Source organism: Equus caballus, chromosome 21, assembly GCF_041296265.1.
Source record: "Equus caballus isolate H_3958 breed thoroughbred chromosome 21, TB-T2T, whole genome shotgun sequence".
NCBI classification, from domain to species: domain Eukaryota; kingdom Metazoa; phylum Chordata; class Mammalia; order Perissodactyla; family Equidae; genus Equus; species Equus caballus.
The window spans coordinates 32,229,616-32,253,105 of NC_091704.1; the positions used below are offsets into that span (position 1 = coordinate 32,229,616).

At 44.2% G+C, this 23,490-nt stretch overlaps 1 long non-coding RNA gene across 1 annotated transcript in view; it reads left to right on the forward strand.

The window, feature by feature from the left end:
* Window positions 1–1,164: 1,164 nt before the first annotated feature.
* The window catches only part of LOC138919796 (uncharacterized), a 38,500-nt gene continuing 16,174 nt past the window's right edge, over window positions 1,165–23,490 (forward strand). The window contains exon 1 of the long non-coding RNA XR_011430376.1: window positions 1,165–1,326. This is a non-coding gene — a long non-coding RNA (uncharacterized lncRNA). The remainder of the gene's footprint in view (window positions 1,327–23,490) is intronic.

Sequence of the window (23,490 nt, forward strand, 5' to 3'; positions counted from 1 at the left end):
ATAGAGGTCATTGGCCCTATGCTACCCAATTATCAAAGCTTTCAAATCTCTTGAATCCTAGCCTTCCACTTCACCTAACTAGAAAAGTCCCAACCCTGGGTCAATACTGTACTTTGCCTCCTCTGTGTCTGATGCAGTGGTCTGCACTGCAGGAGAACATGACACAATTGAGTAGGTTGAAGAAACACCAATCTGTCTCTCTATAAATATATAATATACAGTCACCATACAATTTATTGCTCCAACTGGGACATTGTTGAGAATGAATGGATACTACGAATAATTATACCAGGACAATAGGCATAAACCAGGACTGTCTTGGACACACCAGGAGTAATGGGCAACCTGCTTATAAACAATTTTACATAACCAAAGGGAAGGGAAGGACAATTAGACCAAGAATAATTCCAAATCTTTAGGCCCATGTTGAACCCACCTATACTTAGCAGACACCTTTCATCCCATTTCACAGAGAAAATTGAGGCTCCGAAGCTCAGCTCCCTGCGCTTTGCCCTATAAACTTGACACATGCCTAAGTTCATCCACCTTTCCTCTCCTCTTGTTCAGGACAAATCTCCTCTTGTGTCTGGACCCTGTTCTCTCCTGCCTCTTCCAGGACCCGCTTCTAGCATCGCCTCTCTCTCCTGTAATCGTCCATCTCTCCTTCTCTATTTTTCCCCACCTGAAAGCAAGTTGCAATCCTAAAAATCCCTTTCCTGACATTATGTTCCCTCGCCACGCAGTCTACCTTCATTCCTACTCTACCTAAACCCTTTGAAGCACCATCTGCACATGATGTCTCCTCTTCTTTGTGTCCCATCCATTCAGCACAGTATAATTTCTGTTTCCTACTGAGTTATTAGAGACACTGTCATCAAGGTTAGCTTTATCCAAGTGGCCAAAACCACTGGACGATTTTCATCTTTATCTTACTTGACCTCTCTTGATGCCTTTAGCATTCTTGAGCATTCCTGATGAATTCTCCTGTCTCCCTCAGCCTCCATGAAATTAGACTTCCCTGGTTCTCTTGGTGCCTCTCTGAGGCTGCTCATTTGTCCTCTCCTCCATGGTCAATTGCCACTACTACATTACGATGAACTAATACCGTATGAAGATATAAAATGCTTGGCTGTTCCTACTTCCTGCAGATGGCACCAGAGACACAGGATCATGAGGGAGTGGGCCAAGAAGGGGCTGTGGAAAAGCTGGTGATGCTCTTTACTTCTGACTTGAAAATCCTCGCTGCTCTGGATGAGGAGGAGCCACGTGGCAGAGGGGTCTTTCAGCGTACATTTTTTTCAAGTCTCACCCAGTTGTGGGGCGAAGGTAAGACTGAGTTGCATCTGTAAATTGCGTAAGGCGGATGCCAAATGCAGCAGTGAATGGTTCTTTGGAAATCAGAGTTCAACAATTTAAAATCAATTTTCTGTTCTAAGATAGCCAAAAATAGTTTCTTGTGGCTTCTCGTATTTCTTTAACTAGGGTTACTAGAACGTGGCTTTGTGTTAGAAATGCAAGTTTGGCAGAAACGTGTCCTCCCCTAATGAGGCTTGGTGCCTGTTGGTATTGTGTCTGAGCCCCAGGGGCTGTCAGCGGGGAAGGGTGGCGGTGGCAATCTCTGAGTTTCTAGTTGCTGAGAAGTCCACAGGCGTCCTGTGAACACATTAAATGGCCACAAACTACCCTGGAGCTTTGGGGTTCAGCACAGGGCTTCCGTGTGGGGTGTGACTCCGCGCGGGTCCTGTGGGTGGGCTTGTGGGGAACAGCTTACCACTCAGAGCTGGCTGTGTGGACCCCTCATCACTTGGTGGGTGGCTCACGTCAAAGCCCATGGCCTGAAGAAGACTCTGTTCTGAGCACAAAGCAGGAGACGAGGCAGTCAAAGTGAAGGGTTTACCAGTGTGGGAAGGTTACAAGACTTCCCATTGTGGCTGCAGACAAGAGCCACCTTTGTTGCTCTGTTACTGAAAGGCCTCTGTACAAGTTCGTTTGTCCAAGGCATTGTGGAATCTCAGAGCTGGCAGGGACCTCAGAGACCAGCTAGCCCAGCCTTCTCATTTTTTTTTTAATATAGGGTTTGCAGTGCAGATGGTGGTTTGACCCTCACAATTACAACAACATATGTGATTTCAAAATTTTTTACATTCCTTCAATGTTAAACTATTTGTCGCTGACAGCAAAATAAGACATGATAACACGAACGTCTTTTGAAGCTAAATTCCTCATGTGTGTATCACACCTTAAGCTTTCGGGTCATCCCCCGTTCCTTTATTAACCCTTTGCCAACTGACTCCTGTCCACACCGCCTGCAGGAACCGTTCTGCCGGCGTTCCCAGAGCCCATTCTCACGCTGGAGCCAACAAGCTCTTCCCAGGCACACTCATTCCTTGAAACTCTTCCCTCTTTTAACTTCAGAGACCTGCACTTTCCTGGTCCTTCTCTATCTTTGACTATAAGCCAGACTTCCAGTGAATTTAGGTCCCATGACCAATCCCTGGATAAACTGAAATCAAAGTTCAGGATGCTCCTAAATTCCAAATCTCTGAGCTGAGGTCTAGATTCTAGAAGTAGGTGTAAGATAGGCCATCAGCCTGACCCACAATATTGTCCTATTACCAGGGTGGCTGAAGGAATAGTTTGAGATACTAATTTACAGTTTCTGTCTTTGTGGGCACCGTTTCATTTGCCGTTCAAGGAGGCAGTTATTTTTGTGCCTATGAATGCCATTCCCATAAGGGTGTTGGCTTTTTGGAACACAAAAGCTACGGTGATGGGCAGGCTCTGTCCTCTTCCCTCTCCTGCCTCCCTCTGCAGAGCCCAAAGCAGAGCGGAGAGAGGAGATTCCTCTCAAGACTGAGAGATTATCTTAGACTGGAAAGATGGGGATGAGAGAGAAAAAAAGAGGGGGGACCACCAGGTGGGGGTGGGGTGGGGAGGCTAGCCAAGGATAGAGGAGCTGCATGGAGCTGAGCCTGTCCTTGGACCTCCCAGCCTCCACCTGAGAGGACCTGCCCAGTGCCTGTGCTCAGACCCAGTTCACTTTTCCCTCTGTTTGTGTCAAGAGAGGACTTTGAATCACCAATGACATGATGAAGTGAGGTCCTCACTCGGCCCCCAATTTGTTTCCTCACAATTCCTAGGACACTCATAACTCAAGAAAGGGGTGGAGAACTAGACACAGAGTGAGGGTGCTGCTGGTGGGGAAAAGCCCACGTGTTCTTGATGGGGATAAACTGAACAACTTGAGAAGTTACACAGACTCCTGACATTCTGAGACACCACCCTCCTCCTTCTCAGAGCTCTTTCCTTTTCCTCTTATCCCTGGAACAGCAGTTGCCTCCAGAGGAGGAAAGAACAGAGCTGGAAGCACCAGGGATTTGTGTCCTTTTTCCTCCTGGGCTCTTACACCACCTCCGTTGATTCATTCTTCAAAGTCCAGCTCAAATACCAAAAAGGGTTCTTCCTCTCCTCACGTTCATCACATGTGGTCTTTTGTTCTAGTTAAGGCCGTTTTAGTGAGGTGCTCTTCCTTGCAAACAAACTAGTGTGGCAGAGTAATATTTTTTTAAGAGAAACAAATCTCTGCCTCCCTCCATACCCAGCTATTTCCTTTTCCTCTTGGTCTTTGCGAATCTTTGAACAGCATTCTTCAAGGAAGGGATAGCTCCTTTGCTTAACGGCAACAGGAATAGTTAGCAGTCCAAAATGCTGCCAACCATCGTGTGCCAAGTGCATTACAGGGATGATCTCATTTAACTTTACAACATCCCTATGGAGGTAGGTACTATACCATGTCCATTTTTCAGGTAATAAAACTGAGGCACAAAGGTTAAGTGACCTGCCTTGCTGAATGGGGGAGCTGGGATTTGAACCTCTCACCACTCACCCAATAGGAGTTACAAAGCCTGTGTGAACAGCTACCTCCCTGAATGACGGGCTGTGACCTAAACTGCTCATTAGCTGTATTCTTCTTCCCTCCCTTCCTTACAGTTATTATTTGGGCCTTGGGGGCTCTTTGACCTAGTAGGGGAAAGGGGACTGAAAGACCCTAGGCTCCTGCAGAGTCATACTGGCCCCACTCCAATCCTCCTCTGGTTCGCAAGTCCCCTCCGCTCCCCCAGCAAATACACCCCGGCTTCAAAAGTATTGGGGGAGGGTTCTCTTTCGGGGTAGACTCTCCCATCAAGTGTATATCTTCCTATGAGTCAAGGGACAGCAGAAGACATTTGCACTTTCAGACTTGGAGAACACTTCCCCTTTTCCACTCTGAGTAGCCGTCTTGAAATAGTTGCATTGGGGCTAGATAGAGCTCTCCTCTGGCCCAGATGGAAGATGCTGCATGTGCTCCAGGCCACTGTACTCCTGTCAGTCTGGCACAAGCTTTGTGGGTCTTGCAGGGTAACAAGGGACCTCCTGGTTGCTGGAGGTAGTTGATTCAGCTGCTGTGATATTGTGACTTACAAGAAATATATATTTGATCATCACCCACAGTTCCTGGCTCAGAGCTCCCCAAACCCTTGAATTTTCCTAGGTGATAAGAGCCATAAAGGTGCCTTTGGTTAGGTTAATGAGGTGACTTTTGCACCCCACCTAAGGATGGGGGCTGGTTGCCAGGGAAACCAACCAGGTGATTAGAGGCTGAAAACTTTCAGTCCCACACACCCGACTCTGAAGAGGAGAGGGAGCTGGAGGTTGGAATCAATTGCCAATGGCCAATGATTTAATCAATCGTGCCTATGTAATGAAGCCTCCATAAAAACCCAAAGGACGGGGTTCAGGGACCTTCTGGGTTGGTAAACACATGGAGGTGCTGAGAGAGGTGTGCCTGGAGAGGGCCTAGCAGCTCCTTGCCCCTTCCCACATTCCTTGCCCTGTGCATCTCTTTCATCTGGCTATTCCTGAGTTATATCCTTTGAAATAAACTGGTGATCTAGTAACTAAAATGTTTCTCTGAGTTCTGTGAGCTGCTGTAAGCAAATAAATTAAACTCAAGAAGGAGGTTGTGAGAACCTCTGATTTATCGCCAACTGGTCAAAGTTCAGGTAACAGCCTGGCTTGAGACTGGCATCTGAAGCATAAGTGTGTGTGTGTTGGAGGTGGGGGCAGTCTTGTAGGACTGAACCATTTACTTGTGGAAACTGATGCCACTCTGGGTAGATAGTATCAGAATTGAGTTGAGTTCTTGAGACACCATCCTGCTGGTGTCCGAGAATTGTTTGTTGGTGTTGGGAAGCAGCCCTCCGCCATCCCCCTGTCCCCCCACCCCCACACATATTGGAAATGGGAGCAGACACCTAAAAGAGCTGGAATTGCGCTGCTCCCCTTACAAAGATGTTCAGCTTTTTAAGAAATTCAGAATCCTTGACAGATGCCCTAAAGAGATCCTGGACTCTTAGATAACTTCCTAGAACTCAGAGCTCTTAATCTTGGCAGGAAACTCTAATGAGTCTTTGTTTGCCCCTTCTTCCTTTGTTCTGTTGACTTCCCAGGAGACTTGAAGCATCCTGAGATATTCTTATAACTACTGGTATTTCTGAAACTATCAGTGACTTCTGAGAGTCTGCCTCATTTTTGAACTTCAACTCTTGCTGAGGTCACAGCCATTGCCTCAGAGAAATTGGCTCAAATTGAAACATCTTTAAACTAGTCTGGGAGTAGGGCAGGTTCCATGAGAATTCTTAGCACTCCTAGATAGCCCCCTTAACGTGGCCAATACAAATCCCAGTCTACATCTCAGATTTGCAATAGTGGTAACTTTATTTTTGAACAATCAAACTCATGATTTCATATCCTATTTTGCTGTGTGGCTAAAACTCCATCTTGGTCTCTTCAGTGTCCCTCCCGTCTTACCACTCAGCAAAGGACTTCCTGGGTTTGGGGACAGATAGCCAGGAGAAGTGGTCAGAGTGATAACACTGGTGGGTCCTAAAGAAAGGCAGGGCCCCATGGAAGCAGTACAATCCCCACATCTAGATTTATGGGCCCCAGAAAGACAGTAAGACCCCAGGAGAGAACATGTCTGTGTGGTTAGTCTTGGCAGCCAAGGCCCTACCCAGCCTCACAGAGAATAGCTACACTAGGGGTGGGCTGAGAACATTCAAAGTGGCTTGGGAGAAACAGAAAAGGTTGCTAGCACCTGACAGGGCCATTCAGGTGGGAATGAGGCTGGCTCTATAGAGTCTGTGTGGACTGACATCCAAAGACCACATGGGGGGAGGAACGTCTCATAGGGCATCAAGAGCTGATAACTGCCACACTCTTTCTCCCAGTCATCTCTGTCTTGGCACTATATAAGTCCCATGGAACTTCAACACAACGTGGGGGTGGAAGATGCAGGGGAGAAAACCTCAGTTGACTGAGATACAGTTTTGCACCCACAGCAAATTGAGAGGTAAAAACAGAAACCAAGATGAGTTTTGGAAAAATATAGAAAATTGTCATTTACGCACACCTGAATTCGTAGAGTTGTATACTAGCTGTAGTGAAGCGTGGATTTATCAAAAGAACCCAAAAGAATCTCATGGAAACAAAATTCAGGAAGTACATCTGGGCTTCATGGGAACAAGAAAGCCAATAGCCAGCTGCTGGCTATGGCTCTGACTGTCCCTTCTAATCAGATTTTCTCTGACACATGGTGCCAATCTCCATCTGCAAAGACTGAGACAGAGGCAGTTGCTTATCTGCTGACTCATGGTATCTCTTCCTCCATAACTTTGGCAGACATGGGTCTTTTACTGGTGCTCACTAAGGAACCATCTCCACATGACTTACGTGTCATATGACTGCCACAAAATCATTGCATTCTTAATATCTCCTGGTTGATAGTTTGAGAAAGGATTAACTCCGACACTCTTATTCCCCAAGGTCACACCCCTTAGACCTAGAACGCACTCTGGTCCAAACACATGGGGTCGGACGGTGAGGGGTCACGTAAATTGGACGTGGCTGCTTAAGCTGGTCACATCATCAAAGACTTATGGGTCAGACAGTTTCAGAAAAGAGAGTTTTGGATCCAGCTTCTAATTCACCTTTACTAAAATTAGTTCTGTATATGTTTTATATGCCTCTCTATATTGTAACTTCCTTGAAAGCAGGGGCTCTAATTCATGTCTGTTTGCACCATGACATCTTTAGTGTGCCTTTTGCATTTGGAAGAGTGAAAGGAGCATTTGTTGAATGAAGGCACATCTCTATATTCAACGTCTGTTCTCTGTATCTTAATATTTGAGTGAACAGTCTTCAGGTTAATACCTGAATAGAATAATGTTGCTTGGCCCTGGCAAGTGAGTGCCAGTCAAAATGACTAATTTGAGTGTGACCCTTATGTGGGCAGGTTTCCTGACCAGACACTGTGCAGAAACATCCTTAGAGTCATCATATTTAGAACTGGGCTTTCCCTAACTGAGCATCTTAATTTCTCATTATTCTAGAGCCATCTTAACTGCTACAGAAATTGGCTAGAAACCACATTCAATCTTTGAAGCATTTAAGTGACACATGAGAACTAATTTAAAGTAGAGGAGTAAGTGGCATTCTACAGGGAGATAATTCCTGGTCTCTTTTTGACACTTCGAGGGATTTTTATAAATTAAAAGCTCCAAGTTTATTAGCAATCACCACGCAATCACCACCCTGATGTTAGTAAAGAAATTCAAACATTTCGAGTTCCTCTGTGTGCTAATTAAACGAGCTCTGTGTAAAGGGCAGAGCTGTGCTGATGCCAACAATGACAAATTAGAATCATAAAATTTTGAGTCTGGAGGGAATTTACAGATCATTTAATCTAACCCTTTCACTTTATAGGGGAAGAAATTGAAGCTGGCACAGGGTAAGTGACTTGTCATATAGCTAGGGGCAGAGCCACAACTCCCACCCATCCAGTCCAGGGTTCTTCAGCCCAAGAAAATCATCACTACTATGGGCAGTGGCAGGGTGCTGGAGATTACTAATAGGGATAACATGAGCCGTTTTTAGCAGTATATATGGCTAAACCCACAGAAGGAAAATAAGACAGTCTTCCATCCTGAAGGAAAAATAAAAGATGGCTCATTCTTAGGAGTCTGTGTCTAGCCAGGGATGCTCAGAGACTGACCAGAGAAGCCCCGTGGGCCTGGCTGGGCTCCCAGGTATAACAGTGAGTAGAGAAGGCCTAACCTTATAGGAGACTTTTAGAACTTTCTCTGTTGGAGTTTGCTTTCAATGAATAAAGGAGGTTGGTCCTCCCAGGGCATGTTGGATGTTTGTGCTGACTTATTTCATACTTGTAAGTTTTCTTCTTTCTCGGAGTGCTCTGGATAAAGTTACTTATCTCTTGAATAAATGTTCAACTTCAGTTTGATAAAGTATGCACTGTTGATATCATAGTAAAACACTGTAGAGATTCTTAAGAATAGATTTGTACGGCAAAATGTGGCTTTCCTTTCCAGGTGAAGTTACTCCACTCAAATGATACAGCATGAGTAAGACAGAGTGAGTAGGAGCTGTTTTATAATGTTAGGCCTCTTCTCCGAACTTCATCTTAGGACTTTGTATAATGCAAATACTTTAGCAGAGAAGTTTTGTTTTTTACATTAATCTTAAAAATAAGCTTCTACACTTATGATATATCATCTGTAGAACACATTTGGAAGAAAGACAATACATAAAAAGGCACAATATAAAATTACCAAAAATATTACATTATGAAAAGGCAATTCTAATTTTCAGTGAAAGCAAACAGTTCTGAAATCTTTTTTGAAATACTTTCTTTGCACAGTTACCAGACTGGTCTTTATAAAACACAGAACTGATATGTCTCTTTCCAACTGAAAACCACTAATGCTTCTTCACTGTCTGCAGAACAAGGTTCAACCTTCCTAGGATGGTTTGTAAGGCCCCCCGTGGAATGGGTCCCTGCCCACGGGCATCCCGTTGATCAGTCAGCCACTTGCTCCCCAAATGTTTGTTGAGAATTTCTTGTCATCTATGCGCCCACAAAACAGAGTCAAATGAAACCAAAGCTTCCCTCCAGGGAGCCCCTCTCAGGAAGTGGATACCCAGCCAGAAATCTGGAAATTAATCTGGATTGCCCTTTGTCCTCCACTTTTCCCTTCTCTGATAGTCCTACTTTTAAAATGTCTCTTGAACCCACCCACTTCTCCCTGTCTGCTTCCCTGCACCCTGGCCATCCCTTTGAGTCCATTCTCTGCATTTCAGCCAGAATCATCTTCTAAATTGTCGTCTGATCATGTCATTTCTCTGTTTGATCTCTTTATGGCCCTTTTTGGATAGTCTGAACTCTTCAACTTGGCTTCCAAAGCCTTCATTTATTCAGTGCCTACATGTGCCGGGCACTATTGCAGGCACTGAGAACTGAGCAGCGATCAAGACTCACAAAAGCTCCTGACGTCAAAATCTCACATTTTTGGGGGTGGTGTGGTATTGGGGCTGAATAATAACAAGGAAAACAAATAAAGAAGGTAATTAGAGATTATGATAAGGGCCTTGAAAGGAGTAGCCAGCCACTGGTGTGTGCATTTGCAAGCATGTGTGTGTGCACACGCACTTTAAATTGAAAGTTTACGGAAGGCCTTTCAGATGAATACAATGGCATTAGCCTTCTGACTGTCCCCTGGCCTTTCACACGTCTGCAGCTTCTACCTTTGCCACCTGTCCTTTCAAACCTCTGTAGCTTCTACCTTGGCTGCCCACTCCTCACACTGTGCTCAGGCAGAAGGGACCTTTGGTTCCTTGCAGTTAACTCTTTCTTTCTCTCTTATCTCTCTTCTCTTTTTTTCTCTCCTCTTCCTCTCCCGTATCCCTCACCAACTTTTCCTAGAAACCATTATCTTCCTTGAATCACCCTGACTCCACTCCCCTTGACTAGGTGCATCAGTTAATATTTCTCAGTTAATAATCAAGCAACTATAATTGCTTGCTTAGCAGTCTATCTCATTCACCATTGAATCCCCAGAACCAAACACTTGGTGTATTTGTGGATAGAGTAAGTGCACATAGGATGGGACACTTATATCCAAGGAGAGACACTTAATAGGTAGATTACTCCTTCTCTCCTACCCCTGCTGGGCCCCAGATAAGCTTCTGTTGTACCAACTTTCTAATATCATTTGGATGTCTCTTCTTTCTGAGCAGCTTTCTCTGATAGATTGCAAGCCCTTTGTCTTATTAATTCCCTACCTCCAACTCCTGGTTGTACTTGGCACACAGTAGGTGGTCAAAGTGTAGTAAAGCAAAAACTCAAAAAACCCACAAAACCAAAATCAAACAAAAACTCAGAAAGATGTAGTTTGGAGGAAGGAATAGGAACCAATTCTAAGGTAGGTAAAATGAATAAAATAATCAGTCTCCTGGGAAGATGACAGAGAAACACAAATGCTTCCCTTCCATGAAATGTATTTTACCCACCTTACTGCCAAACTGTGGCTTCCACCCAACGGTTTCACCTTTCATGCAAGCACACAAAACCAGGAAGTTGCTCTGATCTTTGTTCAACTTGCTTTGCTACATGCATATGATGCTGAAATCCCCCTTTCCCTTGCTGCAGGTGGAGATCTTTCTTTTTCTAGCTACAAGTCTGACTTGTGCTTCTATTTGCTTTTTATTGTTATTTTGAGGCACTTACTAGGGGCCACAAAAGTGGGGGGCAATTTGCTGGTATGTGAGGACAGAACTGGCTTCAGGCTATCAGACTAGAAGTTTTAAACTTGCTTCCTTGTTTTTCCCCTGAGGCAATGGAAATTTCTAGCCACCCGCTGGGACTGGAATTGATTTAGTGCCAGAGAGGTGAAACGTGGGAAAATATATGGATATTGTTTATGAATGTTACTTAGTCATTCTCAGCAGTAGAGTTTATGATTTAGAAAACATTTCCTGGTTTTGAAAACTTAACAATACAACCTCAAAGTCTGTCAAAATTGGAGCGGGGGGGATTCAGTAATGGGAAGGCCAGGAGGACCAACATGGATAACTAGTGGGTTTGTAATTGCTTGTTTCAGCTTTATGACCATATCTCTACATTCTGCTTTTCTTGAGTTTACTTATTAATGGCTGTTTTTAACTAGAGAAAAGGGTGCTTACGCATATCTGAGAAAGTCCATAGGGATCCTATTCATCTCTGAATCAGCTTCCTTTCTTGGTAAAAGCAGTGGACTAGTGTCTGGGAATGCTTGGTTTTTGTCTTACTCTGTTTCCAACTGTTGACTCTACAGAAGTCCCTATGCTTCTCTAGGCCTGAACTTACTCAACTGTTAAATGTGGGTCTATTAGGTTAGATTAGTTCGGTTCAGTAAATGCTTGCTTGCTTGCTACCTACCTATCTTAGGTTCAGTTCTCTAGAGAGAGGCTTAGGCAGGGATTCCTGTGCAAGTGAATTACTGAGTGAGCACTGCCAGCAAGGAGCAGTAAGGAAGTCAGGGAAGCAGGATAGGGCAGGGGAAGAAGCCAAGCAAAGATGTTGTTACAGCTGATCTAATCTCAGCCAGATCCCAGAGAAAGCTCTGGAATATGAATGGCAACACTGAATTCTACATACTTCATACATCCCTTTCAACCCAGTTTTTGTATAGGTAACCCTCCAGGGCAGGGGGTATAGCTTCACTGGAATTTGTCGATAATGTGGTTAATCAGCTGGAGGATGGGTGTACATGCCTATTACAGGGGATCTAAATGGGGCACCAACAGAATCTGTTATACACAGTGTGCCAGGCACTGTGATAAGTATCGGAGAGACAAAAGTAGAAGAGATATATGGTCCCTGATCATAGGAAACTCATGGAATAGTGCAGAAGATAGAAGAATAAACAAGTCGTTTCAATACAACATGATAAATGCTAGGATAAAGTGATGCATAGAGTGTTGTAGAAACAAAGAGGAGATGCAGACATTGCAAGTTCCTCAGGAAGCAGACTCTAAGATGGTGATTAATATGCAGGAACTTTATTTGGGAATGTTCTTGGGATCAACATTTGAGGAAGGGAAAGGAAGAAAAGAGAAGGGAGCTGGATTGGGAAGAGAGGGGAGTCAACCTGCAATGTAGTCTCAATGGAAACCTCAGCTGAACTTGAGGGGAGTTCTGAGGACGCTGGGGGCTATCTGCCAGCAGCATTCATATCAGCAGTGTAAAAAGCCCTTTATTCCTGAAGGGTGGTGCATCACGGACTCTACCACAGTCTACCCCTTGCATCACCCGGATCCTCTTCCTCATGTAAATCCAGGGAACAGTGCCTGGGTGATAATCTTTATGTTCCTCCTTCTCCATTGTAGATCCCTTTACCCTCAACTGAAGACTCTGCTGGTCTCAGATGGTGTGATTCAGACTTTCATTCCTGAGGGGTCTGAGCTCTTGTCAACACGCTCTTCTTAGGACAGGGTGACTGCACTTCTGTATTTACTGCCAAAGAAGTACCAAGAGGCATCCAAGGGGACCACGTGGGCACCCAACATATGCCTCTGTGGACTCATTGTGTAACAATTACCTGCCAAGTTGGGGATGACTCCTGTCTGCTAAGGAGACTGAAATGTTCAGGCAGCAGCTATAGCTTATGGTACAGAGGGAATCTTGTCATGTCCCCTGATGGAAGCTCTCCCCTTTGAAAACTAAGGGCTTTGAAACCATAGATTTATGGTTTATGGGAATGGAAACACAAATACCTCAAGTGGGTCACTGAGAGTGATGGTGAGCAAGGCCACTTCCAATCTATCCCTTGTTCTCAGATCCATATATTATACCTCCTGGAGACATGGTAGGAAGTATACAAAGAACTTTAATTTAAAGACCATGTAAAGATCTTTCATTTAAAGTGTGTATTATGTTCTGGAGGACAGAACCCCACCCTGATAGGCTATTGCTTCTGAGCTGGTGATTCAACTGTTCATCAGGCTGTTCCAACACTCTATCAGGCCCGCAGTTGCAGTGGTGTAGTAGGTGATAGGATCAGTGGACCCCATAGTCTTAGGCCCATTACCACACCTCCTCTGGAGTGAAGGACGTGTCTTGGACTGATGTGATGCATTTGGCATCTTGTGTTAGTGGCTCTCAGACAGTGGTGCTGGCTGAGGCCCTATAGGCAAGAGAGGCAAATATATACCCAGAATATGTGTCCGTGTTTGTCGAAATGAATCACTGGTCATTCCAAAGAGGAAGAGTTTCATTGAAGTCAATTTGCCACCAAGTGGACAGTTGGTTTCTTCAAGGGAGGGGAACATACTGGGGACTTGGTGTTGGACTCTGTGGGGGGCATGTTGGGCATTCAGCAGCTGCGGCAGCCAGGAAAGCCTTGGTCAGAGGGAGCCCATGCTGTAGGGTGCACGCAGACTCCACTCTTGCCACTATGGCTACCTCATCATGCACCCTTTGTGCCAAAGTAGAGGGTCAGCTGACAGAGGCTGGCTAATGTCAACTGACCAAGTCATTTTGTCTGCTGGGTTGTTTGGTGCCTGTTCTGTGGTGGCTGTTTTCTGGCAGACATTAACATTGACAAATAGAAAAGGCAAGCAATAGGATATATTGGAGTATATGAGGAAGCCATTTGGTGTAAGCTTAATTCGGCCTGATCTTGTTTCTCCAAAAGGGCCTGACCGAGGCCGTTGAGCATGCATTGTATATCTGCTTTAGACATTCCCTATGGCAAGAACAAAGACCCTTAAGATAAAGGTGCAACTTCTCCCCACATTGGCATTTCCTTAAGAATAAGCATCTTTCCTTAGGCTAGGAACTGATTGCTGCACTCACCTTTGACCACCATCTCACCTGTGACCACCCAGCTCGAGACAACAGACTGCCACCCTGCTGTGTTCACTGAGACAGCAGACCTACCTGCTGTTCCCATCAATTGCTGTGCTGACAGAGCAGTCTCGCTACTATTGTAAAAGGGACATTTTGATCATATGTGAAACATCCTGTTTGGGGGTATATAACTACTCTCTGCACCCCAGGCCATGGTCCTCAGATTTTAGCTCAGAATAAACTCTCCCAAATTTTCATTTATATATTGGTTATGGATTATTTTCGTCGACAACATGCAGTATAAAGATCTTCCCACTTCATACTGACACTCGTGCATCTGTCCCAGACCTCCTGTCCTTGCTCTTTCAATCTTTTTCGTTCTAGGCTCCTGTCCATGTGCCCGAGCCATTTGCCACTACCTGTGAGCCTTTATATATGCTAACCTCAGGCCACTTCTCTCTCCATATAAAGCGGATGATGAGGTTTACCACAAAATCCTCTGGGAGGATTTTCCCTCACTAGTGTTTTTCTCGCCTAAGAGGAGCTGTATTAAAGCTTGAGTCCGTTTGTAGCTTGCACCTATATGATGACGCTGATTCAACCATGAACCAAGCTCAGGTGTTTTGCTCCTCCATCAGCTGGTAATAAGGGATCCTCCGTGCAGCCATAGGTGTGAGCTGAGCGGAAGGTGCTCGTGCGAGAATGGTGGTGACATGGCGGTCTGGGCTACCCTTTCATGTAGCTTGCTTGTGCCTTCTGGTCCTCTTCATGCTTAATCCCAGACGTACCACTGCCATCCCTTTAATCTCTTCTTCCACCATCTGTCATAGCAATTGTGTCATGTTTGCCTTACTTAAGAGTGGGTCAGTACATTTTCTATGCTTCTAGGAGCCACCTTAGTAGGGAGTTCACACCATTTCCGAGAGTCTTTGCCAGTGTGTTATATCCTATATCCCTGGAGAGGACTTCCAAATCTATAAACTCTCCCTTATTCAACCTGATGTTCTTGGCCCCTTGACCCATGTGTGTTCTCCCAGCTACAGGCAGTGCTTTCTGGGTAGGTCCTGCAGCTCCTGTAGGGTCTCATCCTTTTCCTCCCATATCAAGCTCAGCATGTCCCTAAACGGGTTACGTGGTGACTTAAACTTTGTTTGTTGTCTAGCGGCCAGCAGGAGAGATGCAGACACATCTTCAGGGGTCACCTGTTACTTGTGGGGAGAGACCTCTGCATCCTCTAAGCAAGGGGCGTGCCAGCCTTACTAGAGAAATAGGCCCCTTCTGCAGGGTTCAGAGGGGTCTAGGGACCTACGATATTTGAATGCATCAACCCAGATGCCCCTCTTTCCTATGTCAGGTTTCCACTCTTTTCCAGCCAGGTCCTTATCCTTCTTAGAGCAAGCCTGTCTTGGTTGGGACTTGAACTTTATTTGGAGCTGATGACTCTGACTCCTGGGTGGAGTCTCAGCTTCCTCTGCCTTCTCGCTATAGGAGGTGAGAAGGACTTTACATGCTACCAGGGAAGCCCTCCGGCTTTCACACTTAGCTTGTAATAGTCAGTTAATCTCTCCTAGGTTTTCCTTATCTTTTCCCAAAGGTTCATTCAAACTTAGCAATAGACACCCAATTGCATTGTCCTCAGAGTTATTATTTGCCCTGTATTTTTCATGGCTTGATATTTCCTACTGGCTAATGGGTTCCCTTCCGCTGTTACACCAGTTTACTACCAGCAATTTGGGATTAACCCCTGTAGAAATTAAGGAAAGAAGCATTATTGGGTAGACGGAGAAGTCGAGATGCAATTCAGTTTCATCAGAAGCCTCAGCCATGCCTCTTGAGAGTTCTGAAGAGGGACTGACTCCTCAGAGCCGCCCTGAGTTGGGGCGAGAGAACACTGAGCCTTTAGGCCCCACGTTGGATCTGTGGGTCACCTCAGGGAGCAGATGTGGTCTTGGGCAAGGCAGCTTTCTTTGGAGGGTCAGTCCCTGAAGGGAGATGACAATATAAAGTAAAATAGTCATTATGTAATAAATTTATTAACTTAAACTTCTTTTAAAAAGTTTTTCCCTAGCATCTTTTTATGGTGAAAGCTATGTGGAGCTTAACATCATAGAAATTTTCTCTGAGTTAACTCTTCAGTTAAAATTTCAAACCAGCAACCCACAGGGACTACTTTTTCTCGTAGCTGGGGAAAATGACTACTGTATAATAGAACTTCTATCAGGAAACTTATGGGTAAGATTTTAAAAAGTCTTTAAAAACATATAAGCATTCAATTACTGGAGAGAAAAACAGTGGAGGAAAAAAGAGAACAAAATATCTATCCATTTGATTACTATTATTTCACTAAAATAAAATCATGTGCTGTTTCTAAGAGTTGGTATCTTCTCCAATTTTACCAGCATTTCTTAAATATTCTCACTCTGAAATCTTTTTTTTTCCTTTTGTGCTGAGGAAGATTCACCCTGAACTAACATCTCTTGCCAATCTTCCTCTTTTTGCTGAGGAAGATTCGCCCTGAGCTAACATCTGTTGCCAATCTTCCTCTATTTTGCATGTGAGTTGCTGCCACAGCATGGCCACTGACAGATGAGTGGTGTAGGTCCACGCCTAGGAACTGAACCCAGGCTGCCAAAGTAGAGAGTGTTGAACTTAACCATTAGGCCACCAAGGCTTGGACCGGAAATTTTTTCCTATGTGTAGTTCATAAATATAGAAAAAGTTTTCATGCCCATGTTTCTCTCTCTCTCTTTGTGAATGGCCCTGTTTTCTCAATAAAACACTATGGGATGAGACTGATTAATTGTGATTCTTTCTCTTTCAGGTGAGAGTGAATTTGAGTCCAGGTGAACAAGTGCTCCTTACTGAGCAAAGGCTTCATATGAATGACTTGCTTTGGCATATAGTGGAACTGTACTATGTTAAGGATAATCTCTCTCTGGTTATTGATAAACATTATGAGACAACTGGCCAAATCACTGGTGGGATGCACAATTTGCACTTTCAATATGGTATCTACGTAGCAGGTTAAGGTGGACTTGATGTCCCTTACCTAGATGGAGCACTCCCCAATTTCTGTGAATGTATGGAGGATGTGGTGTTTAACCAGAGGGAGATCCTTACATCCCTTAGATCTTACTCTGGTTTTGAGAAGGTTTGTGAGGTGTCACAAGGGTGCAGTGATGAATTTTTTGCAGGGGAGGATGAAGCCATCAATTTCTTTAGCTCCAGATCCTGTGTCACCTTCCCAGAATGGAGGGTGCAAGGGGAGGGGCTACTGGAATTTGCTTTGCAGACTGGAACTCAACAAGCCTTGCTTTTATTTCAGTCAGGAAGAGGAGGAGATTTTGCTGCTTTGGGAATAGTTAAAGGTCTGTTGAAGTCTCATGTAGGAAGGAGTGAAAGTAATACTTGGCTCTTTTCCTTTAGCTTATTTAGTGACAACAAGTGGCACGTTATTCAACTCAGATTCACTGGAAAGTATCTGGACTCCATGATAGATGAAGAAGGGGTGAGGACGTTGCTGCCTTTGCACAGCAAACTATTTGTATCTGAAGGCCCCCTCTTTGTGGGAGGTCTTGATAACCATAAGGGAGAAGAAGTTAAAAGGTTAGAACTTGCCTGTGTGCCTAGGAAATCTGCTCAAGGGATCTCTTTCAAAGGGTGCATAAGAGGCTTAGAAACCAACCCAGAGAAGAGAGCATTAAAGGATGCCCTTGTTTCCAAAGATATATCTGCTGAGTGTAAAATCAAAAGTAATGAGAATGTAAATCACTCCATAACGACAACAGCAAACCTACCTCAGTAGGAAGTTCCCCTTTCCACTGCTGTTCCTGAAGCTAGCAAGCCTTCTCTGCAAGATGTGAGTGGCTGTTTCTTGGTTCTGAATAACTTGGAGGTTCAAGAAGCTGGGCAAGCCTTACTGGAACAAAGGCATGTGAAGGTGGATGTGGAATTTAAGGATTTGGGTGTACATCATTCTCAAATACTATTTAAAATAAAGAAAATGCCTATTCATGGGCTCCTTCAGTTAGATGTTTCCCATGAGTGAGAAAAGGAGAAGGCTTTTACTACATTAGATTTGGGGCAAGGAAAGATTTGGTATGTCCATGATGGTTCAGAAGAACCTAGGGATTATTTCACGTTTTTGGTCTTTTCCAACAGCAAGAAGGAAGTGCTGTTATATCTGCAAGGACATGTTCCACGTGTGTTATTCCAGTTAATCATCTCCCGTACCTTGTGCTTCCTGAAGGAAACTTGCTTCTCCTATTTGAGAACTCTAAGAGAAGACTGACTCCAAATATGATACATGTGTCAGACCCTGACACAGACTCCTCGAGTCTTAGTCTTTCAGTTCTTGGCAACTTCAATTCAGGTCCTGGGTTTTTAGAAAACATCAGTGATCCTGGGAGAGCCATTAATGGTTTCACACACAGGGATTTAAGAGGTGGCAATATTTTCTATGTGCACAGGGGCCGTCAGAACTCCTGGATCCTTCTGAGAGCAAGTGATGGAGAGCTGGTTAGCAATACAGTGATGCTACGGGTCATGGCTGTTCCTTGGGACTTTGAAGTGGTCAACAGAACTGGTGTGGTTGTACCGCAGAGTGGCATGGTTCTGATTACACAGAGTAACTTGTCAGCGGAAGATAATGGTTGATGCCGTGAGATGGAGACCCACTATACTATCACTTGTCCACCTCAATATTGACAGAGTCAGTAGCAGGGGTCGGGTGGCGAATGGAAACAAGTCAGTACCTTTTCTCAGCATTCCATTGATTGGGGTCAGGTCCGGTACCATAAGATATTCAGAGAATTGCAGCTAGAAAATGTAACGGATCACTTTAAATTTAAAGTTAACATAGAAGGGAAAATCAGTGAAGAGCTGATGTTTCCTGTTACCGTACAATAGCTAAAGTTTACACTTCTGAAAAATGTTCCTCTGGAGATCAGTAAATTAAACAGACAAGTATTGACTTCCGATCATTTGCAGGCTGTGACAGAGGGTGTGGAAACAGTTGAGAGGGAATTACATTTTAAGTTACTGACCTTACCTGAAAAAGGAAAATTGCTATGTGGCAATAAAATTCTAAAAAACAAACTTGGTGTTCAGCCACCAAAACATTACAGACTGTAAGATAAGTTATGAGCCACAGGAGAGGCCCAGGGAAGACACACAAGATACTTTTAGGTTCTTGATTGTCGCAAAACACATAGAATTGAAAGATTATACTTTCATAATAAACTTTAAAGCAGATAAGATGCATATTATTGTAACCAACAGGATTATTTTTAAAAGAAAGAGAAGGGAAATTAATTGAAAAGTCAGGATTATTTGCTCAAACCTTGAATAATCAGACCTTCCAATACAAAATCACCAAGAATCCTCAGCATGGGAAGCTGAAACTGATTGACTTTCCAGATTCTCTAGGAAGTCTTGACAATATCACCATATTCATTGATCAAGACATAGTGAACGAGAGGCTGGTGTATGTCCACTAGGACTCTGAGGCTCACTGTGATGAATTCCTTCTTATGGCCTCCAGCATGAGACTAGGCCAAGAGGGAATGATGAGGGATCCTGACTCGGAGCATTTGTCTACAGAAATCAAAGTCACCATTTCTATCTAGTTAAAGAATGATGAGAAACCAGTGCATATGGTAGATAAGGCCTTCTGTGTTGTGCAGAATGGCCAGTGCTTATGGACTCTGGCAGATCTCTGTCACCATGACCCTGATTCAGATTTTGATGATGGGCAACTGCTCTACACCCGGTGGGGGGTCCCAAATGGGGACTTGGTGTGAGCCAGTGCCCCCACTCAGAAACTCTACCAGTTTAGGCAAGACAGCCTGCAGGAAAGACGTGTGCTCTTCAGGCATCAGGGTGCAGAGTTGGCCTGCTTTGTGCTGTTTGTGACAGATGGCGTCCACTACACATTGTCCCTTCTTGAGGTCAGTGTGTCAGACCCCTACGTCCAGATAGCCAACAGCACAGGGATGCTGGTACAGAGAGGAAAGGACAATACCCTCACAGCAGCCAATCTCAGTGTCACCACAAACCAAGATGTCAGAACAGACCACGAGATCAAATTCCACATCGTGTGGTCCTCAAAGCATGGCAGAGCACTGGTCGACAATTCAGCGTCCCGCTCATTTTCCCAGCATGACGGGAAGCAAGGACGTGTGATTTACAGGCATGATGGCAGTGGCAACTTTGATGTGTTCAACGTGATGGTAAAAGTTAAAGACACATATTTACAAGTGGGTGTCTATGTATGAGTGTACTTGGAAAGCCACCGACATCACACCCAGATTCTGCACAGCAAGACCGTTGTAGTTGAAGAAGGAAAACCAGTAAAACTGAGCAGAGGAAGGCTCTAGGGACGTAGTCGTCCTAGCACCAACCATTCTCACTCTCTCAGAACCACAGAGGAGAACGATCTATTTGTTTGCTTCTGAAAGTTATTTTTGTATTGATTTCTCTCCTGGTATTTGGAATGACTTCTTTAAAAGTGTAGATGGCACTGAGAAGAAAAGCCGGAAGACTTCACTGATATTACCAATTTTCCTGTAGTTGGAAATGGAATATAAGTAATACTAAGCCTTATTTTAAAGCTGCGTGCACATGGGCATGTGAATATGCGTGTATGTTGAGTGTAGGAGGAACTGGGAATGAGGAGGGGATGTATATATTATAGTAAATTAAGAGATCATTTATCATAGCGAAACTGCCAATATTTCCTTTCAACTGAGTTACGTTCGTAACATGATGAAGCAGCGTCGAAAAACTTAGAGTAACTTAAACATAAAGAGGATTCCTAAAGCATCAGAGGATACTGCATTACACAGTTTATTTCCTTAGCTCTGAATGTGGCCTTGTTTAGTTTCCTGAAACTGATGGATAAAATTGGCCTTGACCAATGGAAAGCCATGGGTGAGACCTCACACCAGAGGCCACCTGGTTTCCTGGGGCTCCTACTTGGAAATTTCCAGCAGGCCCAGACCTGCTGATCAGAGTTAGGAGAGAGTGTTCTTTTTAGGGTAATACTGTACACAGGGTGCATAAAATGTGATTTATGACAACTGGCCACAGATGCAGGCTTTCTGAATCTACCTTCAGGACTGCAAACAAGTTTGTTTGCTAAATTGAGCCAACAACATCAAACAGAAATCAATTCAGATCAGAAGCCGTTTACTAAATAATGAGTTTTGACCAAGGGAATAACGGGCCCACTAGCTTTTCTCAATTCTTTTTCAGGATCTTAGATAGTTTATGTGTAAGTTTCACCACAAGGTGGCATGTCTAGTTCAGTGGCTATAAATTGGGAACAGTTTTGAGATGGATTTTGCAGAATCAATAAATTCAATATATATTGAAAATGCCGAGCTAGTTAAAGTGGGAGAGAAAAACAAATTTTCCTCTTGAGTCTTGCAATTTTAGTGATTCAATTGCTGTGTCCACCATATTTTATTCCTTCTCCTTGGACCATTTTATTTCTGTCACCTCATCTTTCTGAGTCCTGGGTTTATTGCCACTGTGAATGATGCCTTGTTAATACGTTAGTAGCTATTCAAGTGTTGTTGACCATTACTCATCTTTACGACCAGGGCTGAAATTCAAAATACTGGCATGATCACCGGAGCAGACCCAGTTTTAAACTGTGTATCAACCCTGATTGTAACTTAAGCCATTTGTGGACATTAATAGAAAAAACTTTGATTCATCAAGGGTCTTGACTCTTACCTATCTTAATGTGTTTTTGTGTTTGTGTGTTGTGTATGTGAACTCAAGGCTGTGCGTGAGGATAATATTCCTTCAGAGGCACTGTTCATTGTCAGAACTCTGCCAATGCACGGATACTTCCAAAAATCTTTACCAGAAGAAAGCAGCTTGGGTGAAGATGAAAAGTCCCGTTGACATTTACACAATAAGGTATTGATGATGGTAATATTTGTTACGTGCAGACAGCTCTTGACCAACAACAGGACCATTTTTCACTGGATGTGATGAATGGTTTCCAAGCTGTGAGGGGAGTTGAAATCCGTCCCTAAGTGGATTCCTCTGGAGGTACAAAATATCACAGTCCAAGAAAGTGGGTCCAAAGCACTTCTGGAAGATTACCTCAAAATTCCAAGCAAATATTTTGAGGTACTTGACTCTACTCAACTCAAACCACCAAAACATGGTCATGTTGAAAATTGTCATTTTCCAAGAGTAAAGCTAAGGAAATTTACCAGGAAACAGGTAATAGCTCTCAGTTAATATATTTGGGTATGTTGGATAAGAGAAGGAATTTGGCTATTTATTATTTAGATTCATAGACTCTTGGGAGTGATGGGGCTTCAGAGGGTATGTAGTTCAACCTCCCAACAGATGCCAGAAGGCCTTCCCCAATCACCCATAGAGAGGCCATCCAGCCATTGTTTGAATATCTTCAGGGATGGAGAACTCATTACTTCCTGAGATGGGCCCTTTCATTTTAAAAACACTCCAATTGTTAGAAAGTTCTTTATGCTGAGCTGAAATCTGCCACTTAGAAACTTCTGATGCTGCTGGAGTGCATACTGTGCCATGACCTATCCAAAGCATAGCCCTGGGGCGGGGACAATTGCATTTCGGGCAGTGGCCGGCATAGATGGCAGCGGCTTCCAGCACCGGGAGCGCGTCGCCATTCACTACCGGATGAGGTAGAACTTGCAACGAACACAAAGGCCTCTTCCGCCGGGGCCTTCTGGGCCTGGGAAGCGACTCCGGTCCGGCCTCAAGGTCTTACTCCGTAGCCGGCACCCCGGCACCTGCTAAGTCCTCTCCTCCTGTGATGGCCCAGGGCCTGTCCCCATTCCCGGGAGGCCGGTCACCCCCATGCGCTCCACTCCTTGATCCGCCCCATGCCTCGAGGGTGTCCAGCCCCGCCTGGGCTCGGGAGTCGCAGAGATGCTGGACTTCCTGAGCCTCATTTCTAATTGAGCCCCGTTTCTTCATCTGCAAGGGGAAACCTAATCTACCTTTTAGGTTTTGATAAAGAATTAGTGAGCTAACAATTCGTGTAAAGGATGAAGCATAAGATCCAGCACATAGTAGGAGTCTGCCCAATACGTGGAAGCTGTTATGTTTTGGGCCCTTTGGGGGAGTGTGGACCCCAAAGTCCAGCCTCTCCCTGCCTAAAGTGAATTTTATGAACACCTCCGCATAAGGGGTATTTCTGCATTCATTTATTTGTTCAACAAATATTTATTGAGTGTCTACCCATCATGTGTTGTGCTAGGCCCTGGGGATATAATAATGAGCAAAAGCAGACCTGGTCTTTGTACGCATGTTATAACTTCAATAAAAAAGTTTATTAACAAACAAACAAAAACAAGAAAGCTTAGTGCTATCAATGGCTAAAATGGCCCAGGCCCTGCAGTCCAGCATCCGGACACAACTGCTAGTCTGGTGTGCAATCAGCATAAAATACCCAGAGTCAACTCCAGGCTGCTGTCAGGTTTCTTTGCTTTGGGCCAGAATGGTATTATTGTGAGACTTTGCTTTCTCTGAACAATTTCCATTACTTTCTTCTTAAATATTGAAAAGTAGCTTGCAGATTCCCATCATTTCCTTTATAAGCTCCTAGGAATACACATTCTTCAGGTTGGAAACCATTAACAACCACCTGGCACCTTTGGGTATCTTTGCCCAGTTAGCTAAGAACTCATGTGCACTGCTTCATTTTGCTTCTAAGGATTTCAACTCATCAACTGATTTACTAACCACTTATTCTGTTCAAGTTA